Here is a 5,914-nt window from a genome sequence, read left to right as displayed (position 1 = left end):
ACGTTGGGCGCCAATTTTTGTCACGACTTTTTACCCGTTCGGGCGCAAAGCCGGATCAAAAGGGAGTTGCGAGAGAGTAGGGTGTCAGGCCTCTCCGACGGATCTCTCGCACGAACCGAATTTCTAACGCGAACGTGAGTGTTGGGCGCCAGACGCGGTATCCCGCGTCCACTAACGCGAAATTTATCACAAATTGTCCAAACGTTTATCGTAATTAAACGGCGTGCGAAAAATCGACCAGCTCGGCGTATTACTCAGGGACGAAGGTGGTATAGGGCAGCGCGAATTGTGACGGGCGACCCAGAAATTACAAACTCAAACAATTGATAACAAAAGAGATTAACATTTATTGCAGAGAAAAAAAAAGAAACAATTAGCTCACGAGATTGCTCTAATAAATTAAAGAACCGTTGATTCATCTCTCACAAAAGCGGAATCATAGAGACGTGAATAATCGTGAGCGTGGAAGAACAAATCAAAAATCGCTACAACCAGGAAAATAATAACTCCGAAAACAAGTCAAAATTTTACGCGATCTCAGACGCCAAGTTTACTCCAGAAAGTACGCAGGGTCGCGATTGTTCAGAATGCTGTCGCCAGGATAGCGTATCCCCGAAATACGAGGCGCAATATAACACAACGACGGGCCAATAATCAAGCCCGAACGCGACAGGTAACGCGAAATATTTAGGTTTTATCGCGCCGAGGAAATCATCAGCGCGAGAAGAATATCGTACTCAATCTAACTAATTTTTACGGGACATACGCCCTACGCAAAAGAGTACTTAATTCAACGCGAAAGAAAGAGTATTTTCCGAGGAGAATAGCGCTAAACCAGCGCGAGACTACACAACGCAATAATGTCTTGACGGATTTACAGACTAACGCGAAATAAACTAAATCTAACGCACGAGATGACGAACTTACATACTAACGCAATGTACAACTAAATCTACGCAGGGGAAAATATCTACACGAGGAAAACGCGAAGTTGACCGCAAGCACACGAGATTACTGAAACGGCGTAACGCGAAAGAATCATTCTCGACGAATAAACTACGATCACGAGAGTCGCGCGTGACGCACCGCCGGGTAATACGCGATCGCAACCACAGATACCGTAAGAATGTTCGCGAATTACCGAATCGAGATATCTATCGCGATCTCCAGGACTTTCACGCGATGAGTACTATTCACCGGCCACGAGACCATTCCAAAGCCCTTCGCTCTCGCTCTCGATCGCAGATGCAAAATTACGAGATCTCAATTACGCGAGTACTTTAGGCGAGAGCGTGGCCCGGAGGGCGGTGTCGTGGCTTACATTACTACCGTCTATTACGAGGCAACCTCACCGGTAAGATACTTCCTCGGTCGGGGTTGTCCTCTCCGCCGTCACCAAAAACCGTCGCGAGAGAATCAGGCACCAAGTGCGCAGCAAGAGTCGGTCGAGAAGTGCTCAAGAAAGCCGTGCGTGTCGTCCCGAGGGTGGCTCAAGAATGATCGCGGAAGTGCGCTCGATAGAGGCGTCGATCTAACGCCCCTAGTGGGACATGCGCGACCCTTCCGCGCGATAAGCGGACCAATTGGCGATGAGCTCGCAAGCTCGCGCGGGAGCCGCTAGCAGGGTTATCGACCGTGGATTCGGCGGGGCGTTCGAACGTGCCCTTCGCGCTCGCGGGGTTCTTCCAGGTTTCCCCGTTGTAGTAGGCAAGGCGATGACTCCCGCGGTGTCCTCTGGCTCGACTCGGGGGCGGTGGCCATCCACCCCCAGAGTCCGTCTGGCCTCGGAGGACTGCAGACAGGCCCGGCGCCGGGCCCCTGCGATGCACAGGTTCGCCTGCCGTTGCTGGCGCGCAGCGCGCGCATCTCACGTCGTCCCTCGCTTAGTAGCGGTCCTCGTAACTCGGGCTCCTCGCCCTCGACATCTCGCTTTTGGTCCTTGTGATTCCGTTTATCATCCGGCTCTCCTGGTACTCCTCGTCATCTTCAGTGTGGCGTCGGAACTCCAACTCGACGGGGTGAGGCGCCACGCAATATCGCAAGAAAAAAAAACAATAATGAATATTTGAATCGCAACGTTAATACGCCCCTGGAGATCGAAGGTTGATTCGTGAGCCGTCCTCGGGCGCGCAATCCGCGCCTTGTGACGGCGGCGGAGCGCTGCCACGCCGCGGCGAAACCGCAACGTCACAATATATATATATATATATCGTATATTATATATAAGCAGATGTAAGTAATAATTACTGTTTTTGCATTATGTAAAATTTGTCTTATTTTAGATATACCGATAAATTTAAAATATTCGAGATGATATGATGGGATTAGCTATTGGTGCTCATGGTGCAAATATATTCAACAAGCGTGAAAAGTTGATGACATTACAAATATCGTTAGAAGAAAATTCATGCACATGTAATATATAATATAGAGAGGTAATTATAAAAATTATTATCACTTGTATTATTTCAAAGAGTATTGTTTTATAAAAGTTTACTGACCGTTTTTATCTAAAAAGTATATACATATTCGTATTATATTGAACTGATATACAGAGCTTATCAGATTTCTTTCTCAATCACAGACGCATGAAGCTGTTAAGAAAGACCGATCTATGCTGGAACACAGCGATAACTTAGAAATAGATAGATAGTGACAGTCGTGACCATCGCCGCGTGACAGATAGTGAGAGTGAAATATATATTGACGGCAGGGAGCTGATGCCAAAGAGATCTTTAAGAAGGAAGGAGTATCCAAAATCGCACACGTACGTATATGTGCTGTCGTCTTGTAAAAGTTGTAAAAGTTAAGAGAACGAGAAAGTGATCTGGTATCTATATGCACCTTGTGACAGGCACTATCGCGTAATAAAGATTTCTCCGAAGTATGTTTATATTGTATTTTACTTTCGTTTATTTGGATGCTTTGAATGTACAATCTCGCGTCTTCAAAATGTAATAATTCTCATTGTCAGACACTGTTGAGGCATAATAGTCTAGCACAAGAGGTCCTCTTGTGCTAGATAATACGAGTTGCTACAGAGTGCCTCTAATTGTAAGAATCTCTTCTCTTTTACCCCTTCTTTCTTCCCCCAATCCCGAATTTACACTATTGTGTGGTTCGTATCGTGTGTCATTACCTATTATAAATGTCCTTTTCTCTCGTTTTCTCACGCAAGAACATTTCATATTCAACTATGTGGTATAAAATTTTGCCGCTATATATTGACCGCAGGGAGGTGATACCAAAGAGATCTTTAAGAAGGAAGGTGTAGCCAAAATTGCGCATGTATGTACGTATACATATGCTTTCTTGTAAATTTTAAAAGTTGAAAAGAACAAAAAAGTGTTCTGTAGCGCAATTTGTATTGTAGGCAAGTTATGCTAAAATATTTGTAAATTGAGTCTCTATTATCCATTATGATATAATTTTTATCAACAATATTAGAGGAGTAACGAAAATTAATTTTATCAAGTATTCAAAGCAATTGAGAGTTTTTAGCATTAAGTATTTTCATTTTCTCATAATATGCTTTAAAAATATTGCAGGGGACTTGTGAGTTATGCGAAGCAATTGATACTATTAAGGTTCATTGGTCATATGAAGTTTGCACACGCCAAGCTTGACATCCTAAAGATCACAATGCATTCTGAAAATGATACCGTGCAGGTTCGTTGGCGTATACGTGGTGTCATACAGGCTGGAAGGTATTTTCTATGTTTTGGAAATAAAATTTGGAAAATACAACATGTCATAAAATAAGCGCTAACCAGGAAATGTAAGTGTAATCAGTGCTCTAAACATTCCATTTAATAGTAATATAAAATTGTTCTTATAAACATTAATTATAATTTATTCAAGTTGTCTATTATTTGAAAAAAACTTGATTTTTAGTTTCGTTTTTTATTCTACTTTTAGAAAAAAATAAAATAATTTAGATTTCCTAATATTAATTTTGTTTATGCTATCGGAGAGGAAACACTTATTATAAAATTGATTATAATACCAAGACAATTATATAACGATTTCAGATGGTACGACGGCTTTTTTATGTTAATGCTGAATAGAAAAGTCTATAAGCATATTGCGGACAAGATGATGCCTAATCAGAATACAGCCACGAAAAAGAAAGATATGCGCATGGCAGGAAAATTAACGCTACATTCACAGGCTTTGTAAGCATATTTAGGAACAACGAGGATTCTTTGAATTGAGTTCTGTCTTAAAATCGCATCAATTGAAGTGAATCCACTGCTAAGTGCTGAAATTATACGATTTTATCCGTCACAACGAATAGACCAAGAAGAATGCTTTTTCCAGTCGATGGTTTCGAATGTTGCTGACGTATCTATTTCGTTGCAAATGCATCATTATGAAATGATGATCGGTAGTAAATGAGAGATATGTGAATTAAAAAGATGTGTACATTAACTAAACAGTATCTTTGTATGATTACAAACTATCTTCATCTAATTTTTTAGTGACAATGTCCGAATAATTTGCATTAGTATTTCTGTGTAAAAAAATATGACGATTATATTACAGTATATCTGACGATTTTAACATAATTATAGAGGTAGGGTGTCTAAATTGTTATCTTTCCATCCAAATGTAGTTTTTATATTATTCGGATAGTATCGATATTTTATGCTGCTTAGAAACAAGTAAAAAGTATTTTAAGACACTTGTATCGTTTCCAGAATATAAAAACTTGTGTTTAGATTACAGATATACGTTTTGGGTATTGGCGTATCTATTTCGTTGCAAATGTATCATTGTGAAATAATGATCGGTAGTAAATGAGAGATATGTGAATTAAAAATATGTATTTTACCTATCATCTGATTTTTTAATTTTAGTAGTGACAATGTCCGAATAATTTTGCGTTAGTATTTCTGTGTAAAAAAATATGACGATTATACAATTATATTACAATATATCTAAAAAATGTTAGAAAATGAAAGAATTGTTTAAAGGTATCCTGTATATCATAGTATCTATTTGCTTTGCCTGTATGGGATGTTAATAACGCGTAAGATAGTATAATCATTAAAGTAATATTTCTTAAATGTATATTTCATACTTAATTTTATTTCATAAATACTATCACATTTACTCCTATAAATCGTTTTCATTACGCTATTATGATTTTAACATAATATAGAGGTATAATAGGATGTGTAAATTATTACCGTTCCATCCAAATGTAGCTTTTATAGTATTATTTATTGTATCGATACCTTAAGCTGTTTATAAAAAAGTAAAAAGTATTTTAAGACGAAAGAAAGCTATAGAGATAGAAAACGAAGAAAGAAGAAGAAGAGAAGAAACAATATAGAGAAAAGTATTATATATTATAAAAATATTTATTATATTGCAAATATATTTAAATTTATATATTAGTTAACTTTTTTATATACACTACCGCTCATTAATTTCAATATATAATAGATTCGTTGATTTCTCTGTAAAGGATGAACATCATGATACGTGTTTTGCACAGAAATGAATGCACTTGCTGTTATAAACATTTCACTTGCATGCATGACATTTTTATATAAATAATATATAAAAATGCAATGCATGCAAGTGTTTATAACAACAAATGTATTCATTTCTGTACAAAACATATGTATCATGTTCATCCTTTACAAAGAAATTAACAGATATAGGGGTATATTGAAATTAATGAGCGGTAGTGTATATAAAGAAGTTAACTAATATATAACTTTAAATATATTAGTTAAGAGATGGAGAGATGGGAGGAAGGAAGGGCAGGGAGGAGTGAAAGAGGAAGGAAAGTGGGAGATAGGAAAAAGAGATAAAGCAATAGAAGCGAAGGTAAAAGAGCTAGAAAGGTGGAGAGAGTTAGAAAAGAGAGACAGAAGGAGGAACAATGTAGTAGTGAAAGGGG

The 5,914-nt window shown here is 38.3% G+C and overlaps 1 long non-coding RNA gene across 1 annotated transcript; it reads left to right on the top strand.

Moving 5' to 3' along the window:
• The first annotated feature begins 3,254 nt into the window (after positions 1-3,254).
• Positions 3,255-4,518, top strand: LOC112466930. The gene is made up of 3 exons (XR_003042200.1): positions 3,255-3,288; positions 3,549-3,778; positions 4,032-4,518. It is a non-coding gene; the product is annotated as an uncharacterized LOC112466930 (long non-coding RNA).
• Positions 4,519-5,914: the final 1,396 nt, after the last annotated feature.

The sequence above is a fragment of the Temnothorax curvispinosus genome, unplaced genomic scaffold (assembly GCF_003070985.1).
Source record: "Temnothorax curvispinosus isolate PA1 unplaced genomic scaffold, ASM307098v1 QBEX01016730.1, whole genome shotgun sequence".
Taxonomy (NCBI): Eukaryota; Metazoa; Arthropoda; class Insecta; order Hymenoptera; family Formicidae; genus Temnothorax; species Temnothorax curvispinosus.
The sequence above is the reverse complement of the archived record's forward strand: the minus strand, read 5'-3'. Positions and strand labels throughout refer to the sequence as shown.